Here is a 12,059-nt window from a genome sequence, read left to right on the forward strand (position 1 = left end):
AAGAGAAACTGAGGGAGCCGACAGAGTCATAAACTTTGTATAACTCAGTCGTGTAAATGACATCCCAACATTTTGTTTTCTCTATTCATTAGTATCCAGTCACAAAGAATGGTCAGCCTCAAAAGGAGGGTCTCATACCAAGATTGTGACATGGAGGCAGGCACACTGGGATCCACTGAAGGACCGACAACCAAACTGGTAGAGATGAGGCGCTTGGCCACAACTCTAAATATAATAGTCTCTGAAATATTCTGTGCCAGAGAACACAATGTTGGCATTTGAGTTCATTAGAACACTCCTGAGATAGAGGCAGGAGGGCAATGAGAGACCATGGGTGCCATTAGAGACCCAGCCCATAGGCACTGTGTTCTGACATCACCAAGTACACACTTCATGCTTCAGGTATGCACCCAACGTCATGGTACCCTACCCAAGGATTCTAGCCATGAATGCTCTTTACAAGTGTGATGATATCCTGTGACATAGATGCTAGAACGACATGCACTATGCACATGGGGACACTGGGGAGGCCCTGAGAGGACATTCTTCTCAGAGTCACATCACTACTGAGGAGCAGAAGCCCATGCTGAACTGAGCTCTGGCTCCTCAAACCAGGGCCCCGCTGCACCCAGGTTTCCTAGAACCGTGGGTTTGCCTATGTTGGTGTACTGGTGTGGACTAGTTGTGTGGGATACGGTGACCTATAACCAACCAACACAGCCTTTGGAGAGCTGTTCCTTGATGAAGCAGCCCACAGGGGAGACCCACTGTTGATCATAAAGCTTAGCAGAACTTGGAACCCTGGTAACCAGGCAGCCACATCATAAAGAAGCCCGTTCCCAGGTCAGTTTGCTGGAGAAAATGGAGGTAGTGCCATGTTTCCTTGCTGCGTCCCCACGGCTTCAGGCAATATCTTCAGGAAAGCCCCAAATTTGAAACTTTAACCATGTTTTAGACACTGGTTCAGGTCTCAAACCAGACGCTTCTGGCCATCTGTTCAGAGGACACCAAAGGAAACACAGGGAGGCGGAAAGTAGCCCAGGCCAGGATAGGTCACCAGGCTGATATCACCCTGACCATCCTCTGACCCCTCCAAGTGTGTGTGTGTGTGTGTGTGTGTGTGTGTGTGTGTGTGTGTGTGTGTGTAGGGTGGGGTAGACGGCTTTGGTACGTCTTCTTTTTTTAGGATACTCAGGTGTAAGATTCGTCTGATTATTTGAAAATTTTCTGGTTCCTTGAGGTAGGTCTGCATTGCTCTGAATTTCCTTCTTAGGACTACTTTCACTGTGTGCCATAGACTGGATCATTGTGCTGTCATTTTCTTTTGGCTCAAGTTATTTTTTTATTTCTTCCACGATCACATTGTTGTCCCGTTTGGAAGAGTGTTCCTTAGCACCCATACAGTTGTTTGTTTTCACGTTATCTTGTGGTAATTGATTTCTACTCCCATACCAGAGAAAATTTCAGTCTCCTTATATCTATGGAAAACTGTTTGATGGCCTATCATGTGATCTATTGTGAAACATGTTTAAGGTGCCCTTGAAAAGAATGCATATTCTTCTGCGTTAGGGTGAAATTCCCTAAAAATATCCATGAAAGTCATTTCAGTCCATTCTTTCTTGGTTGATTTTCTGTCTGGATGATGTCTTTCGTGATGTCAATTGCATGTCATAATCGCCTACTATTACTGTGAATGCCTCCCTTTATGTCTCTCCATATTGCTTTCAGTGTTTAGTTGCTCCTACATGGGCCATGCAAATATTTGCAAGAGTTAACTCCTCTTGTCGGATTGATGCTTTTCTCATTCTGACATGGACTTTTTTACTCTTTTTATGAGTGTTGCTTTAAAGTCTATGTTGTCTGATATAAGGATTGTTTCCCCAGTGTTTCCCTTCTTCATTTCCATTTGCATAAAGTATCATCTTCCATCCCTTTGCTTTCTGTTCCTGTGTGCATTTCGATACACAGTGACTCTCGTGGACACCATCTGTATGGTTCTTGTTTTTTTCTGTATCCATTCTTCCATGTCACTTATTTTTCTAGTTGATATAACTTTGCCTAATATCTGTGATTATGAAATGCTCAGCGAGAAGACTAGTGACATGGTCCTGTTAGCATGGGAGGGCCCAAGGATCAAAGACCGCCTTCGAAGAAGCTTTGGATGCTGCCAGGGCAATAAGGCCCACTGACCCTTCTGTTGGAGGGAAGGAACACGGCCCCCATTTCCACCTGCGCAGTTTTCTTGGAACACAAGACCCCGCCTGACAGAGGCAGGGAATCTTTTGTATACCAGTCATCATGGCTGAGGGACTCCAGCCTCTCCAGGCAAAAGGAAAGGAATTTATGCCTGTCTGTTCAGCAGGAAACAAGTCCACAGCCTCACCTGACTGGAAAACAGGAGCCCGCTTGAATGGCTAATTATGGCACCTAGGCCCTTTGTTGGAGTGAATTGAATCAGGCCACCTCCCATGTTGAGTGGGGCAATGAGACACTGGCCCTGCCTGTGTGAGAAAGGAGGAGCTGCTTGAGTGGTTTGACAGGAACCAAGGCCATCCTGAGAAAGGGTGAAGACTGAGGCCCACACAATCCGAGTGCAAAAATCCCCCATTTTCCAGCCAAAGGGAGGTGACCCATGCCCCACAGTCTGCCCAAGTGAACTCCATGGACACCAGGAACTTCTGGATAAAAAAATGAGGAGACTTGCCATACCCTCCCTTGCTGGCAGGCTGCTAGTGCCACCACAGGCTCCTGGCCCTACTTGCAGTGGGCGTGAACCCAGGCCCCTGTTTGCCTGAGCACAACGCCAACTACCGGTGGCCCTTTTCGTAGAGGAAGCATTCAGCCAATGAAAGCTATGGTCGCAATTATCACCTGTTAGAGGAAGGGTACCCAGGCCTTCGGCCCACCAGAGCAGCTCACCAGGGACCCAACACCCTCCGGGAAGATGAATGGTACACCATGCCTGCAAGACCAACCAGGGAAAGAAGACTCCAGTTAATTTAGGGTGATAAAGTAGACTGCTCCCGAACCTACAGCAGAAGTGCAGGGAGACCAAAAACCAGCCCATGTTGGTTGATCAATGAGACTTTGGACCTCCGAAATAGCACAATAACTACATTCCCTCCTGGCAAAAAACCCCCCCTGGATTTTAGTCTTCCCACAGGAGCAGGGACTCCAACATCTCCTAACACATCTCTTTTTCTAACCAACTGTTAAGAGAGAATGACAGAAGGCCACTGAAGGGGCAACACAGAGGCAGAGAGAGACACACAGGGAGCCAGAGAGACCCACAGACAGAATGACAGAAGGAGAGGGAATGGGAGAGGTAGCAAAGCAAGGAAAACGCAGAGCTGAACAGACATTGGACGTCCGCTCACTGGGAAACAGTCACACTGAGGCTGTGCTCAAGTAGCAGGTTCTACACTTGAGGGTGGTTGTGCCACGTGTGTGTGTTGCCTAAGGGGGCAGTGCTGTGTGTCGTTGTCAGTCACCAAGGTGCCCCAAGGCTGGCCTCCAGTGTCAGAGGAGTGCAATGGTGTTCCGAACCTGGCCCAGGTTTCCGCCCGTGGAGGGAAAAGTTGCAGCACAGGTACCGACTTGGCATGCATTGTGTGCCTCTGTGCCTTTCCCATTCTGGTCCTCTGTCCTGTTCTCAGAGGACTCGCGCAACTGGCAGGGGTGTTTGTGTGTTGCCCCGTCATTCAGTATGCTGTTTTGTTCTAGATATTTTTTGGTGTGTGTGGGGCATCCCGGGTGAAATGGAGGACTATTGTGCTTTGAAACAGACCGTTGGTGAGTGTTGTGCCTTTGAAGTCAAGGGCCATCGTTTAAGTGGGGCGTGTGAGCCATGGTTTGCCCGAGATCAGGGGATAACTGAGTGTGTGTCTCAGTGCCCAGGTGCAGGGAGACAGAAGGTTGTCTTCTGGTCTTAGGTCCATGGTGCCCAGGACGGTCATTGCCTTCGCTGGTGGGAGCCTCCCATAGCTCGTGCTGTGAAGGTTGAGACCTGCGCAGGCAGACAACCCTGTGCCTGGGCATGGAAAATGGCGGAGGCGGTAGCAGGTGGCTGGGAAATGTGGTCTTGTGAGTAGGAGCAATATGAGGACAGAACGAGAGCCTGCTGTGGGGCCATGCCACTTCAGGGCTGTGAGTCTGGAGAGCAAGTTGATGAATTCGCCGATGGCCTGGGGAAAACCAGCTGATTAAAATGCAGCAGACGGGCAAAACACTGTACCAAAACTGTCCCCTGTTGGGACAGAAATTGTGTGCCAGTCTGGTAGCACTCATTCATTTACATATAGCCAGGATTCTGTAGTGGTAGTAATGGGGAGGGCACTTAGGTGTGTTGGGTCAGCCTAGCTAGGGATGACGCAGCACGTTTTCAACTTCCGGTTTGGGTCCCTCAGCCCCGGCACAGAGTTATGCTTTTTGTTTGGGGTTGGGGGACATAGGGCAGGGTAGGGCTAGTGTTTGGATTATGGCAAACTTTCTTAGCTTGCCATGCAGGGGATACTCTTAGGATTTTTTGGGATCAAAACAGGGTGTAAGAAGAGGTTTGTGTAGTGTTAAGGTTTTAGAGGCAAGGAGGTGTTAGGGACAGGTTTTTAGGCTTCACTGATGTGGGATAGTCATTGTTTAGGATTGAGGTCAGGGATGGTGTTCGGGTTCGGGACAGGTTCAGTGTTTTTGTGGACATGGATGCCTTGTTGGACCGCCCAGAGTGGGTGCGAGGGGAAGTTCTGGGAGACCGGCAAAGGAAATACTTGAAAGCGGGAGCAGGTGCACCAAAACTGTCCCCTCTTGGGACAGAAGTTTTGAACCAGTCTGGCAGCACTCGTTAATTTACACATAGCTGCGCTTTTGTGGGGGCAGAAACGGGTAGGGCGCTAATATGTGTTGGGCCAGTCTAGCTAAGCATGACGCAGCACTTTCTTAACTTCCGGCCTGGGACCCTCAGCAACAGCACAGGGTTATGCTTTATGTTTGTGGTTGAGGGGCATACGGGTTGGGAAGGGCTAGTGTTTGGATTCTGGGGACATTGTTAGGGTTCCAGGGAGGGCATACTATTAGGATTTTTGGTTCAAAACTGGGTGTAAGTGAGAGGTATGTGTAGCGTTAAGGTTTCAGAGGAAAGCGGGTGTTAGGGACAAGTTTTAGTGTTTGCTGAGGTGGGATAGTTACTTTTTAAGGTTGAGTTTGGGGAAGTTGTTCGGGTTCAGGACAGGTTCAGTGTTTTTAGGGACATGGCTGCCTCATCGGACAGCCCTTGAGTGGGCGCGGCAGGAGTTTCGGGATACCTGCAAAGGAAATACTCGAAAGCAGGAGCAGGTGCACCAAAACTGTCCCCTCTTGGGACAGAAGTGTACCCGTCTGGCAGCACTCATTTGGTTAAATGTAGCCACGCTTTCACGGGGGCAGAAACGGGGAGGGCGCTGAGGTGTGTTGGACCAGCCTAGCTAATGATGACGCTGCACTTTTTCCACTTCTTTGTTGGGTCCCTCAGCCCCAGCACAGGGTTATGCTTTATGTGTGGGTTAGGGGGGCATAGGGGAGGGGAGGGCTAGTGTTTGGATTGTGGGGGCATTCTTAGTGTCCGGGGAGGGGATACTCTTAAGTTTTTTGGCTTCGAAACAGGGTGTAATGGAGAGGTGTGTGTAGCGTTAAGGTTTTAGAGGCAAGACAGTGTTAGGGACAGGTTTTTATGGTTCGCTGAAGAGGGATAGTTATTTTTTAGGGTTGGGGTCAGGGACGGTGTTCAGGTTTGGGACAGGTTCCGTGTTTTTAGGGACATGTCTGCCTCGTCGTACCACCTGGAGTGGGCGCGACAGAAAGTTCTGGGAGACCGGCAAAGGAAATACTCGAAAGTGGGAGCAGGTGAACCAAACCTGTCCCCGCTTGGGACAGAAGTTTTGAACCAGTCTGGCAGCACTCGTTCATTTACCTATAGCCATGATTCTGCAGGGTCAGTAAGGGGGAGGGCACTGAGGTGTGTTGGGACAGCCTAGCTAAGGATGACACAGCACTTTTTCCACTTCCTGCTTGGGTCCCTCAGCCCCAGCACAGGGTTATCCATTATTTTGGGGGTTGGGGGACATAGGGGCGGGGTAGAACTAGTGTTTGGATTGTGGGGGACATTCTTAGGGCTCCGGGGAGGAGATACTCTTAGGATTTTTTGGTTTGAAACAGGGTGTAAGGGAGAGGTGTATGTAGCATTAAGGTTTTAGTGGCAAGGAGGTGTTAGGGACAGGTTTTTAGAGTTCGCTGAGGTGGGATAGTTATTTTTTAGCGTTGGGGTCAGGGATGGTGTTCCTGTTAGGGAAAGGTTCAGTGTTTTTAGGGACATGGCTCCCTCGACAGATGGCCCAGAGTGGGCGCGACGGGAAGTTACTGGAAACCAGCAAAGGAAATACTCAAAAGAGGGAGCAGGTGCACCAAAACTGTCCCCTCTTGGGACAGAAGTTATGAACCATTCAGGCAGCACTGTTTTGTTTACACATATCCGTGCTTTTCCAGGAGCAGAAACGTGGAGGGCACTGAGGTGTGTTGGGCCACCCTAGCTAAGGATGATGCAGCACTTTTTCCACTTACGGGTTGGTTCCCTCAGCCCCGGCACAGGGTTATGCTTTATGTTTGATCTTGGGGGACATAGAGGCAGGGCAGAACTAGTGTTTGTATTGTGGGTGGTACATTCATAGGGTTCCGGGGAGGAGATACTCTTAGTATTTTTGGATTTGAAACAGGGTGTAAGGGAGAGGTGTGTGAAGCGTTAAGGTTTTAGAGGCAAGGTCGTGTTAGGGACAGGATTTTAGGGTTCGCTGAGTTGGGATAGTTATTTTTTAGGGTTGAGGTCAGGGACGGTGTTTGGTTTCATACAGATTCAGTGTTTTTAGAGACATGGCTGCCTCGTTGAACGACCAAGAGTGGGCGCAACAAGACGTAATGGGAGACTGGCAAAGGAAATACTCGAAAGCGGGAGCAGGTACACCAAAACTGTCCCCTCTTGGGACAGAAGTTGTGAACCAGTCGGGCAGCATTCGTTCATTTACATATAGCGGCACTTTTGCGGGGGCAGAAACGTTGAGGACGCTGAGGTGTGTTGGGGCAGCCTAGCTAAGGATGAGGCAGCACTTTTTCCACTTTCGGGATGGGACCCTCAGCCCTGGCACAAGGTTATGCTTTTTGTTTCGGGTTGGGGAACATAAGGGTGGAGTAGGGCTAGTGTTTCAATTGTGCGGGACATTCTTCTGGTTCCGGGGAGGGGATACTCTGAGTATTTTTGGGTCCGAAACAGGGTGTAAGGGAGAGGTGTGTGTAGCTTTAAGGTTTTAGGTGCAAGGGACTGTGACAGGTTTTCAGGGTTCGCTGAGGTGGGATAGTTATATTTTAGAGTTCAGGTCAGGGACAGTGTTTGGGTTCGGGACAGTTTCAGTGTTTTTAGGGACATGACTTACTCGACGGACGGCACAGAGTGTGCGTGACAGGAAGTTCCAGTAGATGGGCAAAAGAAATACTCGAAGCAGGAGCAGGTACACCAAAACTGTCCCCTCTTGGGACAGACGTTGTTAACCAGTCTGTCAGCACTCATTCGTTGACATATAGCTGCGCATTTTCGGGGCAGAAACGGGGAGGGCACTGAGTTGTATTGGGGCACCCTAGCTAAGGATGACGCAACAGTTTTTCCACTTCGGGGTTGGGTCCCTCAGCCCCGGCACAGGGTTGTGCTTTATGTATGGGGTTGGGGGACATAGGGCGGGGTAGGGCTAGTGTTTGGATTCTGGGGGACATTGATTGGGTTCTGGGGAGGGGATACTCTTAGGATTTTTTGGATACAAAACAGGGTGTAAGACAGAGGTGTGTGTAGCGTTAATGTTTTAGATACAAGGCAGTGTTAGGGACAGGACTTTAGGGTTTGCTGAGGTGGGATATTTATTTTTAGGGTTGGGGTCAGGGACGGTGTTTGGGTTCGGGACAGATTCAGTTTTTAGGGACATGGCTGGCTCTTTAGGCAGCCTGAAGTGAACGCGACGGGAGTTTCGGGAGACCACCAAAGGAAACACTTGAAAGCTGGAGCAGGTGCACCAAAACTGGCCCCTCTTGGGACAGAAGTTGTTAACCAGTCTGGCAGCACCCATTCATTTACATATAGCTGCACTTTAGAGGGGGCCGAAATGGGAAGGGTGCTGAAGTGTGTTGAGACATCCTAGCTAAGGATGACACAGCACTTTTTCCACTTCCGATTTGGGTCCCTCAGCCCCGGCAGAGGGTTATGCTTTACGTTTGCGGTTGGTGGATACAGAGGTGGGGTAGAACTAGTGTTTGGATGTGGGAGACATTCTTAGCATTCTGGAGAGGGGATACTCTTTGGATTTTTTGGTTCGAAACAGGGTATAAGGGAGAGGTGTGTTTTGACTTAAGGTTTTATTGGCAAGGAGGTGTTAGGGACAGGTTTTTAGGGTTCGCTGAGGTGAGATCGTTATTTTTCAGATTTGGGATCAGGGACAGTGTTAGGTTCGGCATAGTCTCAGTGGTTTTAGGGACATGGCTGCCTCTTCGGATGAACTGGATGGGGCACAGCAGGAAGTTACAGGAGACCGGCAAAGGAAATATTCGAAAGAGGGAGCACATTCACAATATTGTCCCCTCTTGGGACAGAAGTTGTGAACCACTCTGGCAGTACTCGTTCGTTTACATACAGCCACAATACTGCAGGGGCAGTAACGGGGAGGGCGCTGAAGAGTGTTGTGCCAGCCTGGCTAAGGATGACGCAGAACTTTTTCCATTTCAGCGTTGGTTCTCTCAGCCCTGGCACAGGATTATGGTACGTTTGGGATTGCGGGACATAAGGGTGGAGTAGGGGTAGTGTTTGGATTGTGGGGGACATTGTTAGGGTTCATGTGAGGGAATACTCTCAGGTTTTTTTGTGTTCAAAACAGGGTGTAAGAGACAGAAAGTTGTGGGTAGCGTTAAGGTTTCAGAGGCAAGGTGTTAGGGACTTGTTTTTTTGGGTTCGCTGAGGTGGGATAGTTATTTTTTAGGGTTAGGGTCAGGGATGGTATTCGAGTTCAGGACATATTCAGTGTTTCTAAGGACGTGGCTGCCACATCGGACGGCCCGGAGTGGGCGTGACGTGAAGTTACGGGAGACCGGCAAAGGAAGTACTCGAAAGCGGGAGCAGGTGCACAAGAGCTGTCCACTATTAGTAGAGAAGTTGTGAACCACTTTGGCAGCACTTGTTCATTTACATATAGCCGCGTTTTTGTGGGAGCAGAAATGGGGAGGGCGCTGAGGTGGAGGTGTACTGGGACAGCCTAGCTAAGGATGAAGCAGCACATTTTCCACTTCCGGGTTGGGTCCTTCATCCCCTGCACAGGGTTATGTTTTATGTTTGGGGTTTGTGGGGCATAAGGGCGGGGTAGGGCAAGTGTTTGGATTGTGGAGGACATTCTTAGGGTTCAGGTGGGGGATCCTCAGGATTTTTTTATTCGAAACAGGGTGTTTCACAGCTGGGAATCATCGCCAAGTCATCATCTAAGCATAGTGGGCTCTGCGTGTGACAGGATAAAAATGGGAAGCATTGGTTTTGCTGGAGTCCCTTGAGAGAGAAAACCCTTTTATATCAGTATACTTAAAGTTGACATTTACATAGTTTTTAAGATTTTAATAGACTCCTCTCTGAACTGGTGCTTGAGTTGTCTTTTCTTTGTTACCATCCCAAATTCACTAGGGGGGGGGTGTGTTGGGCAGCCTTCTGCCATTGGGCTCCATTGATATCACAGTTTGAGACATACCGGTGTGCATCTGGAACAGATGCATTACAAAGGACCCGCGTGTCTGATCACTTAAATGTTTCTTTTTCCAACTCTGCCTCTGATTTTGCCCCCCTGGAAGCCACTGATTTATGGCATAACCCATGACTTTAAGTTACATGATTGCCTTTAAAAAAATGTTATCTGTCCATTTGTGCAGTCATGAAGTGAGTATTACAACAACTTGTAAAGTTAAATCAAACTTGTGGCATTAAATCAAATGTCGAATATGATTTTGTAAACTGCCAATTAGGGTATGAATACAAGGTGTGAATGTACTTCTTGTGAGTCTCACTGCTTTTACTCTGCAGCTGAGAAAATGTCTGAAGAAGAACAAGCTTGGTGTTTATTCAGAAGCTAAGAAGAAAAGGAAGAACGAACATGGCATATTCCCTGGTCAGGCAACTCCAATCTTTGTGAGTGCATCGTTAAGGGGAGTTTTCTATCTGTTCCTTGGCATTGACGTCTGCTTCTGGCAAAGTAGCAACGTGGCTGTTTGGAAAGATGGCACAGGCTGTGGTATTGACCTTCTCTCTCCACCAGCATTCTATTTCCCAGAACCCACCTCTTCTTGCTTCCTTGCCCCTACTGCCTGTCTCCAACCCAAGTTTCCCTCTCTGTCCCTGCCCTTGTTTTTCCCTTTTCGCCTTCTGTAGATTCAGGACATAGTGAAGGTGCTGGTGTCCGACATTAACCATTCCAATGGAATCGTGCTGCCCCCATTGGACGAGTGGAAGGTGAGGCATACCGAGACCCCTCTCTGGCTTGCTCTCTGTCAGCTCTGCATGCCCCCAAGTCTTCCCTGGTTTCAGGGATAGTTTGCTTCTGGCTTATTTTGTGTTGCTGTCATTAACCCTCCCCGGCCTGTTCACGTCTGCTTTCTCACCTGCTTGGTTGATAGAGTTTTGTTTTTCTCCCCCGACACATTTTATCTTGGAGAAAGTGAGATGTACCTTGAAGTTTGAAAGTAGTTTGGGAATAGCTTCCAGAGCAATTGTGTGGGATTCGAGCTTTCTGAGCCTCAAATTTGAATCTCAGAATAGGAGAGATTAAATAAAACCAAACCTTCAGGTCTTGTCCTGTGGGCATCTGTCCCGAAAACACAAATAGACCACAGAGCAGTGTGTGATTTTTCCAGTTGAGTAATTCATTTTGGTTGGTGAGTTGGCAACATAGGGATAATAGAGAGGGATTTTGCTTTATAGTTAAAAGGATTGAGATTATTTTTCAGAGGAACTAATTGTAAAAATGTGAGGTGAAGCAAACTGTGCAGGACCAGGTCATCCTGCCCCTAGTCTGTTTAACAAGTCTTCTGGACACATAACCATATTCAGCAGGCCCTTGATAGCAGAGGTACAAGGCTAGATGAGGAAGACATCAGGGGAACTGGAGAGAATGACCAATAAGGGAGGAAAGAGGCAAGCTAGGTTGTGGTAACATTCCAAATGCGCAACGAGGGAGAGATTGGTTTTAAGTGAACTTGAGGCTGGAGGGGGTGGCATTTGAGGCCGGTTTGAAGATGAGAGGCAGGTAATATTTATCCCTGTGGAGAGAGGGGAAAATGGGAGTCCCAGGCCAAGGGCATGGTTCAGGTAACGGCAGGATTATGAGCTCACAGAGCATTTGTTAGAAACGTGGGGAGCTTGGTGTTGATCAGGTCAGGAGGTGACCTTTTCCGGATGTGAAGTTGGTTTTGCCTCTTTAATTAATTAACTTTCTCGAGGGACAACTTGCAGGCCAGAGGAGTCGGGCAGAAATGGTACCAGATCCTGTGGGAGATGGGCATTGGTAGAGGGGTTTGGACACCACTGATTGCTGGCTGTTGTCAGTCTTTCAATCATCATGGCTGCTCACGCCCAGTCGGCCAAGTCCCCCTAGTTGCCATGACTCACCTTGTCAGCTCAAAGGAGATGAAGAGAAGCACGGGGAGGGCAGCACAGGCCCAGAAGAGTCCTGAAGCTGAGTATTTACACTAATGTCCTGTGCCCATATCCCTTGTTCTCCTGGAAGTGAAGACCAGGATCCCATAGCCCCTTCTTGTTTTTAAACCCTCTTTATCAGGAACTGTTTTACACTTGAGTTTTCTACTCCAGTAATGTAGACCTGTGATTGTGTAGCCTGGGGAGAAATGATAGCATCTCCAGAAATGGGGGCTCCCGTTTTTTAATTTGTTTTGGTACATACCAGAAGAGACCTTTTTGGGTTATCTGGTAACTCTATTCTTAATCTTTTCAGGCCTATCTCCATACTATT

Source organism: Hipposideros armiger, unplaced genomic scaffold, assembly GCF_001890085.2.
Source record: "Hipposideros armiger isolate ML-2016 unplaced genomic scaffold, ASM189008v1 scaffold_1330, whole genome shotgun sequence".
Classification (NCBI taxonomy): domain Eukaryota; kingdom Metazoa; phylum Chordata; class Mammalia; order Chiroptera; family Hipposideridae; genus Hipposideros; species Hipposideros armiger.